This window comes from Mobula hypostoma, chromosome 6 (genome assembly GCF_963921235.1).
Source record: "Mobula hypostoma chromosome 6, sMobHyp1.1, whole genome shotgun sequence".
In the NCBI taxonomy this organism is placed as follows: Eukaryota; Metazoa; Chordata; class Chondrichthyes; order Myliobatiformes; family Myliobatidae; genus Mobula; species Mobula hypostoma.
The window spans coordinates 185,010,748-185,036,131 of NC_086102.1; the positions used below are offsets into that span (position 1 = coordinate 185,010,748).

A 25,384-nucleotide genomic window follows, 5' to 3' on the forward strand; every position below is an offset into this window, starting at 1 on the left:
TCTGCCTCTGAGCAATAAAAATCCATGGCAAGACACTGAAAATTGTGAATCTCTTCTCTGGCTGTCTCTTGGAGAAGGTAGATAAGGCTGGTGAAATTCAATAGTTTCAACTGCACCAGCACATACCCCTGTAGTCTACCAGGCAGCAATGATCCACTTTGGAGACAGAGATAACTTACTGCAGAGACAACAAAACACAGTACTAATGAAATATTTATAAGTCTTTGCACATTCCTCCAATTTCACTGGCAAGGTAAGTGATGTCTGCACCCTTTACCATGCCAACACACTCAGCTGGCTCCAATGGAATGGGTCAAAATGGTAATTCCATGCCACATCACACAAATAAAAACAAACAAGAGGAAATACTGTCAGGGTAGAGTCTAACACTTACTGATTTGTGGGGATCTTTGGATTGTAACTAATCAAAATAGGCATGCCAGGATGGCACTGAGCACCTATAATTTCTGTCATCATGTATTACAGCCCAGGAGAACTGCTGAAAGACCCATAATACTTGCCTTACTGCTCAATAAATAGCCCCCATTAAGCACCCACTGCTCCACCCACATCAAAGTATGCATATCCTGCATGGACCTCATCAGCCACCTCAAAATCCACAGAACTAGAATGGAAGCAAATTGTCTTTAAAATCAAGGGACCACACAAGAGGCTGTTGCTTTATATTTCTCTGTATATTATACAAAAACGTATGAGCTCTTACTTTTGCAGTAAACCATTATGTTGCTAATTCCTATATGCCCTTTCAAGATCAAAATACCTACATCCAAATGTTGACATACAGCCCAAACAGAATCAGATGAATCAGATTTAATATCACCAGCACACTGTACATTGTCAACTGTGTTACATTTATGGCAGCAGTACAATGAAATACTTGATAAATATAGAGAAAGAAACTGAGTTACATTTAGTATGTGCGTCTATTAAATAGTTAAGTAATGCAAAAAAAAACCCAAAAAAGTTATCAGGCAGTGTTCATGGGTTCAATATCCATTTAGAAATAAGATGGCAGAGGGGAAGAAGCTGTTCCTGAATCGCTGAATGTGTGCTTTCAGGTTTCTGTATCTCCGTCCCGATGGTAACAGTGTGAAGCAGGTATGTCCTGAGTGATGGGGATCCCTAATGATGAATACCTCCTTCCTAAAGCACCGCTCCTTTTAGATGGCTTGGATTCTACAGAGGCTAGTACCCACAATGGAGCTGACTAATTTTACGTTTCTGCAACTTATTTTGATCTTGAGCAGAAGTCCCCTCCACACCAGATGGTGACGCAACCAGTCAGAATGCTCTCCATGGTACATTTGTAGAAGATTGTGAGCTTTAGTTAACAAACCACATCTCCTCAAACTCCTAATAAATGACCTGGATGAAGAAATGGAGGGATGGGTTAGTAAATTTGCTGATGACACAAAGGTTGGAGGTGTTGTGGATAGTGTGGAGGGCTGTCAGAGGTTATAGCAGTACATTGAAAGGATGCAAAAATGGGTTGAGAAGTGGCAGATGGAGTTCAACCCAGCTAATGTGAGGTGGTTCAAATATGACGACAGAATATAGTATTAATGGTAAGACTCTGGGCAGTGTGGAGGATCAGAGGGATCTTGGGGTCCGTGTCCATAGGACAATCAAGGCTGCTGCCCAGGTTGACTCTGTGGTTAAGAAAGCATACGGTGTATTGGCCTTCATCAATCGTGGGATTAAGTTTAGGAGCTGAGGGGTAATGTTGCAGCTATGTAGGATCCTGGTCAGACCCCACTTGGAGTACTGTGCTCAGTTCTGGTCTCCTCACTACAGGAAGGATGTGGAAACTATAGAAAGGGTGCAGAGGAGATTTGCAAGGATGTTGCCTGGATTGGGGAGCATGCCTTATGAGAATAGGTTGAGTGAGCTCAGTCTTTTTTCCTTGGAGTGACAGAGGATGAGAGGTGACCTGATAGAGACGTATAAGACAATGAGAGGCATTGATCGTGTGGATAGTCAGAGGCTTTTTCCCAGGGCTGAAATGGCTAGCACGAGAGGGCACAGTTTTAAGGTGCTTGGAAGTAGACACAGAGGAGATGTCAGGGGTAAGTTTGTTTTTTTTTTAAAAAATGCAGAGGGCGGTGAGTACGTAGAATGGGTTGCTGGCAACGATGGTGGAGGCAGATACGATAGGGTCTTTTAAGAGACTCCTGGATGGGTAGATGGAGCTTAGAAAAATAGAGCGCTATTGGTAACCCTAGGTAATTTCTCAGGTAAGGACATGTTCGGCACAACTTTGTGGGCCAAAAGGCCTGTATTGTGCTGTAGGTTTTCCATATTTCTAATGAAATATAGCCACTATCTTGCTTTCTTTATAACTGTGTCAAATGTTGCACCCAGATTAGGGTCCACAAAGATACTGACCCCCCAGGAACTTGAAATTGCTCATTCTCTCCACTTCTGATCCCTCTACGGGGATTGGGTTGTGTTCCCTTGTTTTACCTTTCCTGGAGTCCATAAATCCGCTCTTTGGTCTTACTGACATTGAGTGCAAGGTTGTTACTGTGACACCACTCCACTAACTGGTATACCTCGCTCCTGTATGCCCTTTTGTCACCAACTGAAATTCTGCCAACAATGATTGTACCTAATAAATCAGTTCCCATCACAGAGTGACAGAGTAATGAACAAAAAGAGGAAATTTTATACCCAGCATGAATGGAGTTGAATTTATCATTTGGATGCCACAAGTTGCTGATTAATACAAAGCTAGTTTATTCAAGATTAGCTTGATTTGTTACAATATTGAGTTTTTTTTTTAAGTTGGCAATGGTAAACATCTCAAGACCTTATGAAAAGGTTTCTCTTGGCAACTAATAATTTCTTGCCCTAATTTTCTGGTAGATTCCTGGTAATAATCTCTGCAAATAGAGTGAACTCCAAGCATATCAAAACAAGTTAAAGATGACACATTTCTTTAATATTTTAAGCAAGATTTTTTTTATAACCATATAAAAATTACAGCACGGAAACAGGCCATCTTGGCCCTTCTAGTTTGTGCCGAACTCTTACTCTCACCTAGTCCCACTGACCTGCACTCAGCCCATAACCCTCTCTTTCCTGTCCATATAGCTGTCCAATTTAACTTTAAATGACAACATCAAACCTGCCTCTACCACTTCTGCTGGAAGCTTGTTCCACACAGCTACCACTCTCTGAGTAAAGAAGTTCCCCCTCATGTTACCCCTAAACTATTGCCCTTTAACTCTCAACTCATGTCCTCTTGTTTGAATCTCCCCCACTCTCAATGGAAAAAGCCTATCCACGTCAACTCTACCTATTGCTCCCCCCCCATAATTTTAAATACCTCTATCAAGTCTCCCCTCAACCTTCTATGTTCCAAAGAATAAAGACCCAACTTGTTCAACCTTTCTCTGTAACTTAGGTGATGAAACCCAGGTAACATTCTAGTAAATCTTCTCTGTACTCTCTCTATTTTGTTGACATCCTTCCTATAATTCCATGATGAAAACTATACACAATACTCCAAATTTGGCCTCACCAATGCTTTGGGCCCTTTTCCTTTTTTGTTATTTTGCAAGTGTAAAAGATGGAAATAAAAAAGTAATCTTGCTTAAAATATTAAAGAAATATGTCATCATTAACTTTTTGCCTTTTGGAAATCAATTCATCTTTTACTCGCTTAGCTATGCACAGTAACAGAAATTTTGACCAGGGGTACCCAAACTTTTGCACGCCACTCTAAATGTCTCCTCTTTAATTATGCCCACAGTCCCTGCGAGATTGAGGAAACATGGTAATTAATTAAAACCTTTGCCTCTCCATTACTTAGTGGAATGTCAACATCAATAACACTGACCTTCATAGATTGTTTAGCCAGTCTATCGACTACTTCATTTCCTTCCACCCCTGCAAGAGCTGGGATCCACAAAAAATAGACATACACTTCTCAATACTGCAACCATACTAATGTTTTCCAACTTCTAGTAGTCCCCCAGACATTTTGTTGGACACACCCACCACTACACAATCCAGAGAAGGAATCAGAAATGACCATAGTTAAGGGTGTACATCCACTGCAATAAGGATTGCCACCATTTCAATAGCATAAACTGAAAGTTTATTAGACAACCCTTTTCCAAATGGCACCTGAAATTCTGGATCACAGATTGCTGCGCCATTGTCATGAGACACTGGGTCTTTAGAGCCACCTGTAGACACTGGAACCATTCTGTAATATTGATGATGCATATATAACTCTTCAGATACACACCGAGCACATTCTGACAGCATTTCCCAAAGTGTCAAATCTGCCTTAGGTAAAGGAAATAGTAAGGGAGGAATAATAGATAAAGCCAAACCAGGAGCATAGGTCATACTAGACAGAGCTATGTTGTCTGTCTGATCATTTCCACCCAAAACTGCAAATCTTGTGATCTTGATGTTCTCAACAACTTTCAATATATTCTTAGTTGGATGATCATCCTCATGACCATTAATGTACCCAGTAATTCACAGCCATCGGCAATCTTCTCAAATACAATGGCATCTTATCCATTTCCACCTGCAAAGCAGAGAAAAGAGAAGATCTAATAGCACCACAACCCAGACGTAAAGCCTGGGCTGGAATAATATGCAGCGATTTCAAAAGTGAGGAGGCAGAAGACTCAGACAAAAGACAAACATAACTGAAGACTCCTTCTTCTTCTTCTTTTTGGTTTTATGGTGGTTGGTAACCAGTTTCTCAGAGCATTACCGCCACCTGCTAGACTTGAGGTGTTCCAACCAAATATGTCTTGGAGTTCTCTACTTTAGACAATCTAGTTCAGCCTGCAGTTCTCTATTAGCATCACTCTGTAGTCGCAATTCCTCGTGAATGCTTAATGCGCTCATTAATGCCACAAACTGCTATTCTTCCATAATTTTATCATGTTTTCATGTAGTTGCATTACCTCAATTACATTGATTTCATCTACATCACTTGTAAGAATAAAATCATTTTGTTAAAGAAGTAATTATCACACGTTATACTTTTAAAATTGCTGTTTTTCCAAGTTTATCTGCCTTTTTCAGGTTTTCCTTTTCTTGTATCATAGCCTGCAGTTGTTTACTGAGACCTTGGAGTTCTTCTTCATCTGCTTTCATGTTTTCATTTTCTAATCTAAATGTAGATAATTCACTTTGAAACAAATTCCTTTTCCTTTTGTATCCTTGTAATAATTTCCTCCATTTTCCAATCTCTTTTCCAACTCACAGTTGTTCTCGTCGGGTACTCCTATTTGTTGTTGGAGTTCTGCACATTTATCCTGGGCTTCAACCATAAAATCTGAGGATTTTCCTTAAGTTCTGAAACATATTTCTTAAATTCTTGACCATTTGCGATAAATATACTGCCATTAAGATTCCATCTTTCCTGCCTGTGAACAGTTGGATCCTCCATTCAGCGTTTCTTTGACTTCTTCCCACCCTTTAATACCAAGATACTTTTCTGCAGACTTGACTATAATTTTAATTTTTTCAGTTCTTTTGCTTGTTTGCACTGAACAATTAATTGCATCCACCATAAAAAGTACGAAATCCTCTCTACTCATTAATACTGTATCCTTATTTTTCATATTACAGCCCTCACATTTCACCAGTTTATTATTCCCTGTATTTGTTTGCTTGACAGCCTTTTTTCCAGCAAATTCTTTCATTGCCTCAGCATAACTGATTCCTTCAGTTATTTTTACATATTGTATCTCAGCCGCTTTCTCGCTATAAATGCACCCTCGATAAGCTGCGCTGTGTTCCTCGCCACAATTGCAGCATTTCAACCTAGCTCCTGCTTCACATTTCCCATATTCATGTTCTCCAGCGCATCTCCCACATCTTTGTTTTCCTCTGCAGACCGCTGCAATGTGCCCGAATTTCTGACATTTATAGCATCTTAAAGGTGGTGGTATACATATTCTAACTGCGTAACACATATACCCTAAGTAAACGTTAGTCGGCAACCTCTCTTCATCAAAGTTAATCATTACCGATAAACTATCACACTTCTCCCTGTTTCTTGTAACTTTCAAACGTTTGGCCTCAATAATTTTTGCTCCTTTTATGTTCTGTTTAATTTCATCTATAGTAACTTCTGTTGGAATCACCGAAATAACTCCTCTAGTCTGCTTTCTATTGTTGGGTATTGAGCATTGACCTTTTTGCTGTCTGTTTTACTTAATCTTATCACTTTGTCTTGCTGAGCACTATCCTGACAAATCACTGATAGCGATCCATTTCGTAAAATCTTTGCTCTTTTAATCTCGCCTATAATTTTGTTGACCATCTTCGTTAAACGAATCGGGTTCCAATCACCAAAAGTCTTTGCTTAGTTTTATAATTGCTTTAATCTCATCTTCTTTCCATTACTTTGCTGTCCTGTTTTGATCATCCACTGACTCCTCAGAGTTTGATATCCTGTACCTCTGCTTTCTTTTCTTCCTCTTTCCATTCTGCTCCTCTTTCCCACCCACCTCCATCTCTAGTTCACTTCCACTCTTGCCAAAGACTTCCTTCAACAGCTTGGCTCTTTCCTTGATGTTCTCTCTCTCCGCCATTTTCCAGTGAGCTCTACAATCAACTCCTGCTCCAGCACGTCAGCCACACCTTGACTCCATGATCTTCGAACCGACCTAAGCTCAGTCACCAATCCAGCCCCCAACTGAAGACTGCTCTAATGAACTCCCAGTCTTATACTGGCCCACTGTCATAATGGTCACTCCACTTGACCCTAACTTCTGTTTATTGGCTGTTGTTTATGAACTATTATCTAACAATTTCTGTCCCTATTCCTATAAGAGAAACTCACAAGTCAGTCACGTGTCATACTCTTTTGCATGCTTGTGCCTCTTGCTCCAAGTCCCCACTCTTAAGGAAAACTCACTAGCAAGTACAGAGACCTACCTCTTTTAACTCTTGCTCCTCTCACTCCAAGTCCCAGATCCTGTTAAGGTCTGGTGAGCAGTTAATAATTGTCAGATTACTCATCCTAAACTTGAATGAACAGAACATAAATTTTAAAAACATTTGCACTTATGCATTATTTTCAAAGCTTTTAAATGCCGATATGCTTCACAGATAGTGATTATTACTTAAGTGTCATTGTAGTGATTACAGAAGTAATCTGACAATCTTGATAATGGTGATTGGGTCATAAACTGTATGTATCTCACAAAAAATGTTCTTTATTTTTCATTACTGGACACGAAGACAAGAAAGAATCAATCTACCATTTGAAATGACACACAGCTGATTGCACAATGTTAAGAATCTAGATTTTCTTTAAAATCTAGTTCTTCTGAGTATTGAAATAAAAATATTTCAATATAGAAATATTACAATCTCACAATGTTTTAGCAAATAAAGTTAAGTAGTTTCATCAAGATTTGTAAACCAAGAAGCAGTAGAGAATTCCAAACTACAGAAATTTCTCCTCATCTCATTCGTAAATGGCCTCTTATTCTGATACTTTCTTTGGTTATAGATTACTCAGCCAGGGAAAAGAAAAGCATCTGCTCAACATTCACCTGGTCAAGCTCTGTTAAAATTTCATGTTTCAAAGAGATTATTCATCAGTTATTCTTCTGAACTCCAGATGTAATCTACTCAATCGCTCTTCATACACTAAACCAGGATCCAGGCTGGTGACCCCGGGATCAATAAAGTGTGACTACTACTACTACTACCAATACTAATATATTCAGTATACCCTTTGCTGTCATAATTACTCTTAAAAAAATAACCAAACTTGATTAGCCAACCTGTACTACAGAATTCACGGCAGTGAATCAAATTGATATTTACAGACATTTAAAAAAATCAATGCAATGGCTTAGCATCTATAATGAAATAATTTATATTAATAATATCTGAATTCTCTGACAAGACCCTACATTGATAAAGATGGAGTTTTCATTTTCCTTCCAGAGATTTCGACTCACTTCACAGTTAAAAGTATCTGAGAGAATAATATCGTTGTTTTGCGGAAAACGACGCAGTCAAATTTGCCCGCAACTCCCACAGAGTGCAACATGGCAAAGGCCAAGTAAACCACTTTATCGGGATGCGATCTGAGAGGCAAAATCCTGTTAGCATAAATCTTACATTGCAGATTCAACGAATGCACACGTCGTGAATAAGAACATTAACGAGTGAGGAGTAAATGAGGTTTAATGCCGGCGTACTATCTGGAAGAGAAACTGAGCTGCCCGCCGATGTTTACTACCTTGGCGCCCCACTTGGTAACTATGGCAACCTCCAGCGGCCAGCTCCTCTGCGAAAACACCCCTATTCTTCACATCAAATCAACAGCGAGATGCTCGGGGTTCAATGCGTATCCGATCGGAGCTGCCATCCACCTACGGCAGACACACACGAATTGCCATCCTCGCCTCTCCTTCCCCCAGACCGCGCCGAGCTGCCGAGACGTTGTGGGCGAAGGGGAAATAAATCCCGAAAGCAAACCCTCGCGAGAGCCACGACTCCTTGGATCGATATGATTGGCTCATCCGTCTTGATGGGCGGCTGCTATTGGTGGAGATGCTCGAATAGGACATTAGCAACCGGTGCAAAGCAGGGTTGAGGGTGAGAGAGGTTGTTGTGCTCCTAGCGCTGTCTATTTGAAGCTTTAAAGTACTGTATTAGTTTAAGCCTATTGGGCATACAGTTTAATTATTCCATTATCTGGGTTGTGTAGGTTTTGTCACGTTATGAAACAGTTGAACATATTACAGTGTGAAGTTGAAAGAAATCAAATGCAGACTTAATTAGAATCCTTGAAGGTCGATACTTTCATTTAAAACATTTAAAAAACTTTGTCAAATCATGGGAGTGACTTTAACTTAATTCAGAGTATCGCCTTTCATTAGACAGTCTATAGGGCTTTTTGGGGTTTCATTTGAAAGAGAACTGGAAAGGGTTTTTCTCCCCAATTCTCTACACCACACTCCACTGTAGTTGGCAGCGGTAATGCACCTTTACGTTGGACTGCTAATAAAAGTCATAAGACGATGAGTACACGTAGTTCTGCCTATTCACAACTTTAATGTACTTATTTGTTTAGTCATATTGATCCCGGGGGAAATTGGTTTTCGTTACAGTTGCACCATAAATAATAAATAGTAATAAAACCGTAAATAGTTAAATAGTAATATGTAAATTATGCCAGGAAATTATGAAATAAATCCAGGACCAGCCTATTGGCTCAGGGTGTCTGACACTCCAAGGGAGGAGTTGTAAAGTTTGATTACAGGAAAGATTCTAGCATGGATAAAGCAGCAGCTGATTGGCAGGAAGAAGAGTAGGAATAAAGTGAGCCTTTCCTGACTGGCTGCCCGTGACTATTGGTGTTCCACAGGAGTCTTTGTTGGGACCGATTCTTTTTATGTTTTACGTCAATGATTTGAATGTTGGAATTGTTGATTTTGTTGCAAAGTTTGCAGATGATATGAAGATAGGTGGAGGGGCAGGTAGTTTTGAGTAAATAGGCTACAGAAAGACCTAGACAGATTAGGAGTATGGACAAATAAATGGCAAATGGAATACAGTCTCAGCAAGTGTGTGGTCATGCACTTTGGTAGAAGAAATGAAAGGTTTGACGGCTTTCTAAATGGAGAGAAAATACAAAAAACTGAGACACAAAGTGAGTCCATGTGCAGGATTCCCTAAAGGTTAATTTGCAGGTTGAGTCTGTGGTGAGGAAGACAAATGAAATGTCATTTCAAGAGGACTAGAATATAAAAGCAAGATAATTTATAAAACAATGGTGATCCCTCACTTGGAGTATTGTAAGCAGGTTTGGGCCCCCTGTCTTAGAAAAGATGTACTGAAACTGGAGAGGAGGTGGTTCCAGGATTCCAGGATTGAATGGCTAATATGTTCAGTGCTAATCTATTTCTTCACAAGTCTTCATAAGTTAAACATGTAGATGTTGCTTCTTAATATTATTGATTGTACTTTTGAAACAAATTAAATAATTATCTTTGTAGGAATGACCTATTTCAGTGGCAGAGCAGAACTCTGAGGAAACAGTATACGTTAGACCTGGAGTGAGTCCATGACTCTGCTAAATCAGAGATTCAGGGGATACAGGATGACAGCTTTGTGAAGTGTCAACATCAAAGTCAAACTGAAACAGTATAATCAAGGTATATAGGTAATAGTTTGATTGTAATGTGCCATGTCATCTGACGTGTGTGAAAATAGTCTTTCCATGACCATGATAGCTCTTGGTAAATTTTTCTACAGAAGTGGTTTGCCATTGCCTTCTTCTGGGCAGTGTCTTCACAAGGCGGGTAACTCCAGCCATCATCAATACTCTTCAAAGATTGTCTGCCTGACGTCAGTGGTCGCATAACCAGGATTTGTGATATGTACCAGCTGCTCATACGACCATCCACCAGCATCTTCCGTGGCTTCACATGATCCTGATCAGGGGGCTAAGCAAGTGCTACACCTTGCCCAAGGATGACCTGCAGGCTGGCAGCGGGAAGGAGTACCTTATTCCTCTTTCGGTAGAGACGTATCTCCACCCCACAACCCGACAGGTAATAGGTTGAATCCAGAGTGGTAATTTTTATTTTTTCAAAAATTATGCTGCTCTTTCTTGGATCACTGAGTTATGTGGTATACATATTTACTAACAATATCTTTCGTGGTCCTGTGATAATTTTAGAAGACAAGAGTAGTTGATATTACTTTATGGAAATCGTAAAATTGAGGAATTGCTCTTCGACTAATAAGCAAACACAGCTGCTTTACCTTTGCAACATCTAGAGGTGGACAGTGTGTCTGATCACTTAGTTCTGGTTTCCTACAGTTCTGAACAGTGGAAACAAAAAGTAACTGTCAGCTCGAAATCTGGACAGATATGCTGTGGAACCTAAGTAGCTTTGGCAGCACCTGGGGTGGGGAGAGGAACATGAAAAATTCTGAAGAGCTTCAGATCTGAAATGTTATTTTTTTTTAGTCATAGGAACTTCTAGCAATGTTAAAGATTAAGGCTAGTGGTTAGCATTTTGTCCGAAATTGATTAAGATCCACTGCTTTCCAGACAAGATTGATGGTAGCCATTCAAGCAACTAACTGAAAAAGGTGGAGAATACAAGTTCATTATCTTGTTACATCATCTGCAGTGAGGCTATTTGAGTGGGTAAGTGATTGCAACCTTCAATTAATAGCAAAGTCTCTGGGCCCCACAAACACTCCAAGACTTGTGCTGCAGAGGTAACTGTGCTTTTTATCCAGGCTGCTCCACAATCTACCACAATGGAAAATTGCCTAGCTATACTCTTACTACAAAGCAGGGCAAAACTTGTCCAGTCAATTATTTTCTGCTCAATCTTGTACCTCTAGAACTACCTTCTACCCAGTCCTTTGTCCTTGACCTTCACAAACACTGGGTGAAATCTCAATTACCAACACTCTAGTAGAAAGTATTTGTCATCATCTGGAGTGTGAGTGAGAGAATCACAAAGAAAAAATATTTTGTCTTGACTATTGGTTGTTGTTGCAAGTTAGCTAGATTGAAAACTCACTGTATTTTTGAGAGTGTATTAGTTTCAACATTGTCTTGTGCTTCCTATTATGTAATTTTGCAGAAGCAATTAAAAAAATTCTTGTACCGATGGTATTAAGTTTAGTTGCTTACAGACTGGTGATTCAGAATTGAATTTTGTTCTGCAGTAAAGGTTCAATTTGTATTTAGTGTGTTATGAGGATTTTGTATCATTAGGTATACTGTTGTGGACTTGAAAAGAAGTACGAGCAAGAGAAGACGATTATGCAATTACAGAAAAGGTTGTACATGCTTGTGACTGAACAAGAATAATACATTGAAAGGTACAAGTTTCAGAACCAAACTTCTGGAATGTATACCAGGTCCAACAAAAAGTAAGGTTCAAATCTTTCATATGGTGAGAATTGAATAGAATCAAAGAAATAGACAGTCCTCTTGGCCTACCTCATCCATGCTGACTGTGATGCTATTCCCATTTACCTGTATCTGGCCCCTATCCCTCTAAATCTTTCCCATCCATATACCCTTTTAAATGTTTGTAATGATACTAACATCAACCATTTCCTCTGATAGCTCATTCCATATACCCACTACTTCTGTGTTTTTAAAAACTGGCTCCTCAGGTCATCTTTCAATTTTTTCCCACCCAACTTAAACCCATTCCCTTTAGTTTTGTAATTCCTTGGCCTGGAGAAAAGACAGGGACAATCCATGTTATCTAAGCTTGTAAATTTACAAAGCTCCATAAGGTCCCCCCCGCCCCACCCCGCCCAGTCTCTTCCTTTCCATCAACAGCCTAAACAACATCTCCTCATAAGTTCAGCCTCCATTGCATCCTTCTGGACTCTTCACCACACACTCCTCTCACTGACTCGTCTCTTTCATAGAAACATAGAAAACCTACAGCACAATACAGGCTATTCAGCCCACAAAGCTGTGCTGAACATGTCCTTACCTTAGAATACCGAGGGTTACCCATAGCCCTCTATTTTTCTAAATTCCAGGTATCCATCCAGGAGTCTCTTAAAAGACCCTATCACTTCTGCGTCCTTCACCTTCCTTTCTTATCAAATTCCAAAATCTGCAGCCCTTTGTTGCCTTCACCTCCCAGTCTCTCTCACTAGTTCAACTCCTGCCTCCGCTGCTTGATTCCATCCGTCAGTCAACCTCTCCTCACCTGGATCCACCTGTTCCTTGCCAGCTCTTGCCCCTATCCTTCCCCACTCATTGCTTTAACCTGGCTATCCTCTGCTCTTTCAGTCCAGATGTAGGGTCTTGACCTGAAACATTGATTGTCATTTTCCTTCTACAGCTGCTGCCTGAGCCACTGAGCTCATTTTTTGCTCCATCTTGTCAGGTCCTGGAGATATATCCACCCTAATATTTCTATTTCCTCTTTAATTCAGATCTGCTTGAGAATATCGAAGTACTTAAGAGCATCAATGTACTCCTACTATAGCTGCAGCCTCTTGTTACGTAACCGGCAACAATGAATACCAATCGAGACAGGTTATATAAAAATAACCAAACATTTATTAAACACGTATAAACGATAAGGGGAAGAAAACAAAGGAAAACTTTAACCTGAAGTTAACAGATATGCAGCTGTTCACCAACTCCACTCGGCTCTGGTTCTTAAAGCGTTAAATGCGAAAACAGTTCTTAAAGCGATACTGTCAGATATAGTTCTTAAAGCGATAACTTCGGAAGTCCAACAGATTTACACTTTCAATTGGGAGAGACTTCTCTGGAGAGAAATTTCTTCACAGATGCACCTTTACTGCTGGTTCTGTCCACAGGATTCATGATGCCAAAAATAAACAGTTTAAATCGACTGACTTTAAATTCCTTTAGAGAGAGAGAGAGCACCTTTTTGCATGAACTCATTGCTCTTTCTGGCAAGAGTTATCTCGATGCAGGTAGCTACTCCTCCAACGAATACTCACTAAGGTCGATCCTTTATTAAACTGCCAAACAATGCCGACTCCTCTTGATCCTGCGCTTCGATGAATTCTTCACTCTCCCTTCGAATGTTGGAATTGAGTAAATTAACACATCAGCAAAAATTTCCAGTCCAATAATACAATCTTTTTATTAGTTTCAACAACAAACACATTACAAAAAGTAAGTACATAATATTCGAGATTATGTTAAATGATAGTAATTATTAAAGTTTACAGTCAAGTAACACATAGTTAAAAAAAATCCCAAAATCACACAGATTAGCAACAAAATATATAAAGAGTATATATAAAATATAAAATATCATAAAAAAAGAAAAAGAAAAAAAAATCCCCTAAAAAAAACTAAACTACCCAAACTAAAGAAAACTACGGAAAAAAAAAGAAAAGAGAGGGCTATTATGATATCTCAGATAGAACCAATAGTGTCGCCACTTCCGCTCCTCTCCCCAAATATTGAAATCACGAAATAGATTGGCAAGGGTCAAATTACATCATGTGAAAGTATTGAATAAACGGTCTCCAAGTCTCATCAAATTTAAGAGATGGGTCAAAAATAACACTTCTAATCTTTTCTAGATTTAAACAAGATATAGTTTGAGAAAACCAATGAAATGTTGTAGGAGGATTAATCCCTTTCCAATTCAATAGTATAGATCTTCTAGCCATTAAAGTAACAAAAGCAATCATCTGACGAACTGAAGGGGTCAAATGATGTTTTTCAATCATTTGTAAACCAAAAATGGCAGTAATAGGGTGAGGTTGTAAGTCAATGTTCAAGACAGTGCAAATAATATCAAAAATATCGTCCCAATATTTCTTCAATAAAGGGCAAGACCAAAACATATGAGTTAATGAGGCTATCTCAGAATGACATCTATCACATATAAGGTTTATATGAGAGTAATAATGAGCTAATTTATCCTTAGACATATGAGTCCTATGTACAACTTTAAACTGTATCAAAGCATATTTAGCACAAATAGAGGAAGAATTAACTAATTTAAAATTTTTTTGCCATTTCTCGGTAGGTAAGGTAAGCTTAAGTTCCCTTTCCCAGTCATTCTTAATTGTATTGGAAACATCTGGATTTATTTTTCTAATCATATTATAAATAATTGCTATTGAACCTTTCTGAAAAAGGTTTAGATCCAAAATTTTTCCAATATATCAGTGGAATATGAAATCGGAAAGGTAGTAAGAACAGTTTAAAAAGTTTCTGATCTGTAAATACCTAAAAAAAATGTGATCTAGGTAAATTATATTTATTAGATAATTGTTCAAAAGACATAAAACAATTATCTGAAAATAAATCAGAAAAACCCTTTGTTTTCCAAACCAGATATGCTTGATTCAAAAAAGAAGGTTGAAAAAGAAAGTTAGATATAATAGGGCTAGTTAAAATGAATTGATTCAGTCCAAAAAATTTTCGAAACTGAAACCATATTCGAAGAGTATATTTAACTATAGGGTTATCCATTTGTTTGTCCAATTTAGAAAAGTCAAAAGGAGGTGAGGTCCCTAAAATAGAACCCAATGAAAATCCTGAAACAGAATTGCATTCAAGATTAACCCATTGTGGACTAGGAACTGTGTCCCAATTCCATGTCCAGAATTTTAAATAACGAATATTAATCGCCCAATAGTAGAATCTAAAGTTTGGCAATGCTAAGCCACCCTCCTTTTTGGGCTTCTGTAAGTGTCTTTTACCTAATCTAGGATTTTTATTCTGCCATATGTATGAGGAAATTTTTGAATCAACATTGTCAAAAAAGGATTTTGGAATGAAAATAGGCAATGCTTGAAATAAATATAGAAACTTAGGTAAAATAATCATCTTAACAGCATTAATCCGACTAATTAATGACAAAAACATTGGTGACCATTTAGTTATCTGATCAAGTAAAGGTAAAAAATTAACCTTAAATAAATCCTTGTGCTTCTTAGTAATTTTAGCTCCTAAATAAGTAAATTGATTAGTAACTAATCTAAATGGTAAATTTTTATAAATTGGAACCATCATATTTAACGGAGAAAGTTCACTATTATTAAGATTCAGTTTGTAACCAGAAAATTTACTGAACTTACCCAACAAGGATAAAGTTGCAGGAGTAGATGTATCTGGGTCAGACAAATATAATTAGGCTAGCATTAAGTTGGACTGCTGAGTGGCATGGCTTGAAGGGCCAGAAGAGCCTATTCTGTGCTGCATTTCAATAAAGAAACAAACAACATGCCAATCCTGAACTCTAATCAGCTGGTCTTTAATCAACTCCATGTCAGATGTGGACTTGTCCGACAGTAGCTGCTGCTAATCGACACCCCTTAGCTCCTGTCTTATCCTATCGTAATTTGTCCCTCCCCCAATTTAGTACCTTCCTGCAAGATCCAGTTTAAAAACAAGAGAAAATCTGCAGATGCTGCAAATCCGAGCAACACACACAAAATGCTGGAGGAACTCAGCAGGCCAGGCAGCATCTTGGAAAAAAGTAGTACTTTTTCCATAGATGCTACCTGGCCGGCTAAGATCCAATTTAATCTTACCTGTAGTTATCTTAAAACATAATGAATGTTGGTCATTATTCCTAAAATGTTCACCATCAGATTTGAACTGTCATATAGAAGAATTAAGTAGATATTAAAACAAAATCAGAAGTAGTTCCTCAATTGGAACTGAAGCAAGACTGAGAAATAACGTTGCTTTAAGTAATTGTAGTGGTTACATGAAAACAAATCAAAATCACTCAGAAACTGAGTACGATGGTTGACACTGTATAACATGCTTCTAAAATAGTGAATTTCCAAATCAAAAAAAGTACATCTGATCCTTTATTACGAAACCAGCAAAGACGATCAATCTTGTAGCAATTTAGCAAAATTAATGTTGCAATTAGTGTAACTAAGCGGTAAAACCAATCGATTTTGCTGTCAAGAAATTAATGGTCAACAAAATAAAATTACCCTCCAGCCCACTCCCTGGCTGTAACCAGATTCAACTGAATGGAGACAAAGTGAGAATACGTAACCATACTCACTTGTTTTTACCTCGCCCCAGCCCACATGACAAATAAACGCACAATAGAAAATACAATACAGACAGAAAATAGATACGTGGCTCCTACAGTAACCTCTTAAAATACTTGAAGCAATACCAAGGAATAACGTTGCTTGTAAGTAACCTCTTAAAATACTTGATTCTTTAATGTGAGAAATATGGCAACTACATTGTGTATAAGGTGGTCACTCAAACAGCAATGAAATGTGACCATGCACCTAATCTGTGTCTTGAGCGACATATGCAGCTACAGCACAGATTTTACGTTGTTTTCTTTTAGATCTTTTATGGTTACATGAACTACCGAAGGAGTACTACGGAAGTAAGAGAGTAATTAAAGAGCCTTAAGTTTAAATAGAAGGAAATGGTGGGTGTAACATTCACATGATCTAGATTGTTAGGTCAACTTTTAAAGTAGTTAACTCTATCTTGAATTCATGACTTTTTGACTCAGATAAAGCAGTATATGTACCATGTCAAGACCCATTGTGATTTATTCCCCCTTTGGCAGGTTACATATCAACAATGGAAAACTTTACATAATTTGCAGAGTTGGCAAATTCTGCTTTCTGCTTGTTCCACAATATAGTGATCCTAAAACAACACATGGAAGATAATTTTCTTCCACACAACAAAATATCACTGTACAGTTGAACTCTGCAAATAACTGGTGGGGTGTCTGATTGCTAAAATATGCTGAAAGCAGTTTTTGTAATACATCCTTTTGCTAAATTACCTTTTTTTCCTTTTGAAAGAAGTTTCACTTTTAAGGTTTTAGTATAATCACTATATTAGAAGAGCATGCAGAATTCTTTCTAGTATTCTACACACTTTTTCAGGATTTACTGCAGCTATTATGTAAGAATAACAACTCAAATGTAGGATCTGAATCCAGGTAAAGAAAACTCAAATAATCTGGCATTCAGCGTTTCAGAGAACTTGATAGTACAGCATCTATAAGCAAACATATGTATTATATAAGCAATTTTATGAATTTATATTTGTTGTTTTTTTAAATTATTATTGTGCTCTTTATCATATTGAGATTTTTTTTTAGCTGCATTAGATCTGGAGTAACAATTATTTCATTCTCCTTAACACATGTGTACCAGAAATGATATTAAAAAATATTGAATCTGCTCATTAATGTGAGTTAGTTGTCTGGATTATGGGCTGGGTCTGAAGATGGAGCTAGGGTCAGGAATTTCTGGTGGTTTTTGCTAAGACACAGGATCTGGAGAGCTTGTATATTCCCTTATTCCTATAACCTTAGTGTTCCCAGAACATAGAACAGTATAGCTTAGTATAGGTCCTTTGACCCACAGTATTGGCCCAACCATTTAATCCACTCCAAGATCAATCTAATGATTCCTCCCATAGAGCCCTCAATTTTTCTTTTGTTCATGTCCCTAATGTATCTGCCTCTACCAACACCACTAGCAGCATGTTCCTGTACCCTCTGTGTAAAAACAAGACTTACCTCCGACAATCACCTGTACTTTCTTCCAATCATCTTAAAATTACATTCTCTGATATTAGCCATTTTCACCCTGGAACAAAGCTGCTGTCTGCCCACTCTGTTTACACCTCATATCATCTACAACAACCTTCCATGCTATCCACAACATAACAAACATTCTGCCATCTGCAAATTTACTAGCCCACCGTTCCACTTCTTCATTCAAGTTATTTAGAAAATTCCCAAAGAACAGAGGTCCAGAACAGATGCCTGTGGAATATTACTAGTCAACAACTTCCAGCCAGAAGATGCTCCATCTATGATCACCCTCTGCCTTCTGGGGGCAAGCCAACTCTGAATCCACACAGCCAAGTTTCCATGGATCCCATCCTGACTTTCTGAATGAGCCTACATGGGGAACCCTGAGCAAATACCTTACTAAAATCCATATACATCACATCCCATGCACTTCATCAATGTGCTTTGTCACTTTCTCAAAGAATTCAGTCGGGCTTGTGAGGTATGCCCTACTCTCACAAAGCCATACTGACTATCCCTAATCAGTCTATGCTTCTCCAAATGCTCACAACTGTTCACTAGAAAATTTATTATACTACAGTGCTTATAGATATTATAAAAGTCACATTCAATAGAAAGAAAAACCCAGGCTTGTACCAACCTTCAGAGTATCACAGTTTACTGTTGCTACCTAATGTCTTAACTAGCATTTTAATAATAAAAGTTTTGAAATAATATATAGAAAATTGCAATTGATTAAGCACATGTATTGATATTAGCAGAAACTTTAATAAAAAGTTCTAATTATCTTTTTCTTTGTTACAGAGGTAGACAGTATAGACCATGTTTTATGTACAACGATAGCATGCAGTCTGACTATCAGGAAGGGCAGGCAGATGACAGGACATAATTGTAGCCAGCAAGGTGAGTATCAGAGTATTAGGGATGCAGAATCAAACAGGGTAGCAAATACGGTGCTTAAAGTGTTAAAATCGAATGCACAGAGTATAAGAAATATGATGGATGACCTTGTTGCACTATTACAGATTGTTGGGTATGATGTTGTGGTCATCACTGAATCACGTCTGAAGGATGGTTGTAGTTGGGAGCTGAATGTCCAAGGTTACATGTTGTATCGGAGGGATAGGAAGATAGGCAGAGGGGGTGGCGTGGCTCTGCTGGTAAAGAATGGTATCAAATTGTAGAAAGATGTGACATAGGATTGGAAGATGTTGTGTCCTTGTGGGTTGAGTTAGGAAACTGCAAGGGTAAAAGGACCCTGAGACAGTTATATACAGGCCTCCCAACAGTAGCTGGGATGTGGACCACAGATTATAACAGGAAATAGAAAAGACATGTCAAAAGGGAAATGTTATGATAGTCACGGGAGATTTCAACCTGCAGGTCAATTGGAAAAATCAGGTTGGAAATGGATCTCAAAACAGTGAGCTTGATGAATGCCTATGAGATGGCTTTTTGGAGCAATTTCTTTTGAGCCTAATGGGGCATCAGCGATACTGGATGGATTGGGTATTATGAAATGAACTGGAGGTGATTAGGGAGCTTAAGGTTGAAGAACCCTAAGGAGGCAGTGATCACAATATTATTGAAATTCAACTTGAAATTTGATAGGGAGAAAGTAAAGTCTGACATAGCAGTATTTCAGTGGAGTAAAGGAAATTACAGTGGTATAAGAGAGGAGTTGGCCAAAGTAAATTGGAAGGAGATGCTGGCAGGGATGACAGCAGAGCAGAAAAGGTGTGAGTTTCTGGGAAAAAATGAGGAAAGTGCAGGATAGATGTATTCCAAATATGAAGCAATACTGAAATGGAACAATAGTTCAACCATTACTGACAATGGAAGTCAAAGCTAATGTAAAAGCAAAAGAGAGGGCATACAACAAAGCAAAAATTAGTGGGAAGACGGGACCAATATCCTGGCGGGAAAGTTTAACAGAGCTGTTAGGGAGGGTTTAAACTAATTTGGCAGGGGGATGGGAACTGGAATGATAGAGCGGAGGAAGGGGAAAACAGAAATAAATCTAAGATAGTGAGCAGTACAGATGTCAGGAAAGACAGGCAGGTGATGGGGCAAATGTGTAGCCATTGGGATGAGTTGCAGTGCAATAAAGTTGCAGTGAAATCAAAGCAAAAAGTATCAAATACTGGTCTTAAGATGTTGTACTTAAATGCACGCAGCATAAGGTGGATGATCTTGTTGTACAGCTACAGATTGGCAGGTATGATATTGTGGCCATCACTGAGACCTGGCTAAAGGATGCATGTCTCTGGGAGCTGAACGTCCAAGGATACACAGTGTATCGGAAGGATAGGAAGGTAGGCAGAGGGGGTGGCGTGGCTTTATTGGTAAAAAATGATATTAAATCATTAGAAAGAGGTGATATAGGATCGGAAGGTGCAGAATCTTTATGGGTTGAGCTAAGAAATCGCAGGGGTAAAAGGACCCCGATGGCAGTTATTTATAGGCCTCCAAACAGCTGCAGGGATGTGGACTACAAATTACAACTGGAAATAGAAAAGGCTTGTCAGAAGGGCAGTGTTATGATAATTGTGGGGCATTTTAACATGCGAGTAGATTGGAAAAATCAGGTCGGCACTGGATCTCAGGAGAGAGAATTTGTAGAATGTCTGCGAGATGGCTTTTTAGAACAGCTTGTTGTTGAGCCCACTAGGGGATCGGCTGTACTGGATTGGGTATTGTGTAATGAACTGGAGGTGATTGGAGAGATTGAGGTGAAGGAACCCTTAGGAGGCAGTGATCATAACATGATTGAGTTCACTGTGAAATTAGAAAAAGAGAAGCCGAAATCTGATGTGTCGGTGTTTCAGTGGAGTAAAGGAAACTACAGTGGCATGAGAGAGGAACTGGCCAAAGTTGACTGGAAAGAGACACTGGCGGGAAAGACGGCAGAGCAGCAGTGGCTGGAGTTTATGCTAGAAATGAGGAATGTGCAAGACAGGTATATTCCAAGAAAGAAGAAATTTTCGAGTGGAAAAAGGATGCAACCGTGGTTGACAAGAAAAGTCAAAGCCAAAGTTAAAGCAAAGGAGAGGGCATACAAGGAAGCAAAAATTAGTGGGAAGACAGAGGATTGAGAAGTTTTTAAAACCTTACAAAAGGAAACCAAGAAGGTCATTAAGAGAGAAAAGATTAACTATGAAAGGAAACTAGCAAATAATATCAAAGAGGATACTAAAAGCTTTTTCAAGTATATAAGGAGTAAAAGACAGGTGAGAGTAGATATAGGACCGATAGAAAATGATACTGGAGAAATTGTAATGGAAGATGAGGAGATGGCAGAGGAACTGAACAAGTATTTTGCATCAGTCTTCACTGAGGAAGACAGCAGGATACTGGACACTCAAGGCTGGCAGGGAAGAGAAGTGTGCTCAGTCACAATTACGACAGAGAAAGTACTCAGGAAGCTGAATAGGCTAAAGGTCGATAAATCTCCTGGACCAGATGGAATGCACCCTCGTGTTCTGAAGGAAGTAGCTGTGGAGATTGCGGAGGCATTAGCGATGATCTTTCAAAAGTCGATAGATTCTGGCATGGTTCCAGAAGACTGGAAGATTGCAAATGTCACTCCGCTATTTAAGAAGGGGAAGCAAAAAGGAAATTATAGACCTGTTAGCTTGACGTCGGCGGTTGGGAAGTTGTCAGAGTCGATTGTCAAGGATGAGGTTACAGAGTACCTGGAGACATATGACAAGATAGGCAAAACTCAGCATGGATTCCTTAAAGGAAAATCCTGCCTGACAAACCTATTACAATTTTTTGAAGAAATGACCAGTAGGCTTGACAAGGGAGATGCAGTGGATGTTGTATATTTGGATTTTCAGAAGGCCTTTGACAAGGTGCCACACATGAGGCTACTTAACAAGATAAGAGCCCATGGAATTACAGGAAAGTTACATACGTGGATAGAGCGTTGGCTGATTGGCAGGAAACAGAGAGTGGGAGTAAAGGGATCCTATTCTGGTTGGCTGCCAGTTACCAGTGGTGTTCCACAGGGATCAGTGTTGGGGCTGCTTCTTTTTACATTGTACATGAACAATTTGGATTATGGAATAGATGGCTTTGTGGCTAAGTTTGCTGACGATACGAAGATAGGTGGAGGGGCCGTTAGTGAAGAGGAAACGGAGAGTCTGCAGAGAGACTTGGATAGATTGGAAGAATGGGTAGAGAAGTGGCAAATGAAGTACAATGTTGGAAAGTGTATGGTTATGCACTTTGGCAGAAAAAATAAACGGGCAGACTATTATTTAAATGGGGAGAGAATTCAAAGTTCCGAGATGCAACGGGACTTGGAAGTCCTCGTACAGGATACCCTTAAAGTTAGCTTCCAGATTGAGTCAGTAGTGAAGAAGGTGAATGCAATGTTGGCATTCATTTCTAGAGGAATAGAGTATAGGAGCAGGGATGTGATGTTGAGGCTCTATAAGGCACTGGTGAGACCTCACTTGGAGTACTGTGGGCAGTTTTGGTCTCCTTATTTAAGAAAGGATGTGCTGACGTTGGAGGGGGTACAGAGAAGATTCACTAGAATGATTCCGGGAATGAGAGGGTTAACATATGAGGAACGTTTGTCCGCTCTTGGACTGTATTCCTTGGAGTTTAGAAGAATGAGGGGAGACCTCATAGAAACATTTTGAATGTTAAAAGGCATGGACAGAGTGGATGTGGCAAAGTTGTTTCCCATGATGGGGGGAGTCTAGTACGAGAGGGCATGACTTGAGGATTGAAGGGCGCCCTTTCAGAACAGAAATGCGAAAAAATTTTTTTAGTCAAAGGGTGGTGAATCTATGGAATTTGTTGCCATGGGCAGCAGTGGAGGCCAAGTCATTGGGCGTATTTAAGGCAGAGATTGATAGGTATCTGAGTAGCCAGGGCATCAAAAGTTATGGTGAGAAGGCGGGGCAGTGGGACTAAATAGGATAAAATGGATCAGCTCATGATAAAATGGCAGAGCAGACTCGATGGGCCGAATGGCCTACTTCTGCTCCTTTGTCTTATGGGATTGGAAAGCTTTAAAAACCCTACAGAGGGCAACTAAAAGAAGCATTAAGAGGGAAAAGGTGAAATACGAAAACAAACCAGAAAACAATATCAAAGTGGATAGCAAAAGCTTTTTCAAATATGTAAAAAATAAAAGAGATAAGTGTGGATAAGTGCTAGAAAATAAGGCTGGAGAAATAATAATGGGGGACAAGGAGATGGCAGATGAACTACATGAATATTTTGCATCGGTCTTCACTGTGGAAGATGCTAGCAGTGTGCCAGATGTTGAAGGGTTTGAGGGAAAAGAAGTGAGTGCAGTTACAAGGGAGAAGCTGCTCAAACTGAAAGACCTCAGGGTCCTGAAAGAGGTAGCAATAGAGATTGTGGAGGCATTAGTAATGATCTTTCAAGAATCATTGGACTCTGGCATGGTGCCAGAGGACTAAAAAATTGGAAATGTCACTCCACTCTTTAAGAAAGGAAATTATAGACCAGTTAGCCTGACTCCAGTGGTTGGGAAGATGTTGGAGTCAATTGTTAAGGATGAGGTTATGGAGTACTTGATAGGACAAGATAGGACAAAGTCAGCATGATTCCCTTAAGGGAAAATCCTGCCTGACAAACCTGTTGGAATTCATTGCAGAGATTACAAGCAGGATAGATAAAGGGGATGCAGTGGGTATTGTATACGTATTTGGACTTTCAGAAGGCCTTTGACAAGGTGCCACATATGAGGCTGCTTACCAAGTTAAGAGCCCATGGTATTACAGAAAAGTTACTGGCATGGTTAGAGCATTGGCTGATTGGCAGGAGGGAGCAAGTGGGGAAAAAAGGATCCTGTCTAGTTGGCTGCCAGTGACTAGCGGTGTTCCACAGGGGTCACTGTTGGGACCACTTCTTTTTATGCTGTATATAAATGATAGAATAGGTGGCTTTGTTGCCAAGTTTGCAGATGATGCTAAGATTGGTGGAAAGGCAGGTAGTGTTGAGGAAACAGGTAGGCTGCAGAAGGACTTAGACAGATTAGGAGAATGGGCAAGCGAGTGGCAAATGAAATACGAAGTTGGAAAATGAATGGTCATGCACTTTGGTAGTAGAAATTAATTTGCAGACTATTTTCTAAACAGGGAGAAAATCCAAAAATCTGAGATGCAAAGGGACTTGGGAGTCCTTGTGGAGACATCCTGAAGGTTAACTTGCGTGTCGAGCCGGTGGTGAGGAAGGCAAATGCAATGTGAGCATTCATTTCAAGAAGTCAAGAATACAACAGCAGGGATGTGATGCTGAGGCTTTATAGGGCATTGGTGAGACCTCAACTTCAGTATTGTGAACAGTTTTGGGCTCCTCATCTAAGAAAAGATGTGCTGGCATTGGAGAGGATTCAGAGGAGATTCACAGGGATGTTTCTGGGAATTATAGGGTTATCTTACTAGGAGCGTTTGATGGCTCTGGGTCTGTACTCGCAGGAAGTCAGAAGGATGAGGGGCGATCTCATTGAAACCTTTTGAATGTTGAAAGGCCTAGACAGAGCAGATGTGGAAAGGATGTTTCCCCTGGTGGGGAGTCTAGGACAAGAGGACACAGCTTGAGGATAGAGGGGGTCCAATTAAAACAGATGCAGAGAAATTTCTTTAGCCAGAGGGTGGTGAATTTGTGGAATTTATTACCACAGACAGCTGTGGAGGCCAGGCTGTTGGGTGCATTTAAGGCAGAGCTTGATAGGCTCTAGAAGGCCGGGGACTGGGGCTGAGGAGTGGAGAAAAGGATCAGCCATGATTTTATGGTAGAGCAGACTTGATGGGCCAAATGGCCTAATTCTGCTATTTCTTATGGCCTTATGTTTTACATGTAGTCTGTCTATAAAGCTACAAATAAGAAAACAGATTTAAATTCAAGCATTTCTCATTATTCTTTATTTTTACAATCTGACTTATAATCTGTATGACTTCCTATTTTTAGATGTACTTCAATTAAATTTGTTTTAACTAATGCTAACTTGAGGGCTTCATAGCTTTCAGTGTTCTTTCACACCCCTATCCCTTCAAACCTGAATTATCCTGGAAATACAGGGAATTAATATTTTTAATTGTCAACATGATAAGTTTGGAACTAATTGTTTACAGTTATTCTCCTTCGTAGTCTGCAATTTGAAATTTTAAATGTTGTAGCAAAGCCCCATCGACACTAAATTAAAATTATTGTGTACTTTTGACAATTTAGTGATCACCTCTGGATATCTTAATATCTGCACACCATACTAATCAATAAAAGACAAGTCACGTTTAACACTGCTCAATTTATACATAATTTTAAAATTA

The 25,384-nt window shown here is 39.2% G+C and overlaps 1 protein-coding gene across 4 annotated transcripts in view; it reads right to left on the reverse strand.

Moving 5' to 3' along the window:
• The window catches only part of LOC134348679 (fas apoptotic inhibitory molecule 1), a 38,301-nt gene extending 29,807 nt beyond the window's left edge, over window positions 1-8,494 (reverse strand). For 2 of the 4 annotated variants that reach the window (XM_063052454.1, XM_063052452.1), the window contains exon 1: window positions 8,261-8,492. The gene's annotated coding sequence lies outside the window, so the exon portion shown is untranslated. Of the gene's footprint in view, window positions 1-8,260 lie in introns of all 4 variants that reach the window. The other 2 variants (XM_063052455.1, XM_063052451.1) reach the window with 2 other exon arrangements.
• Between the last annotated feature and the right edge of the window lie 16,890 nt (window positions 8,495-25,384).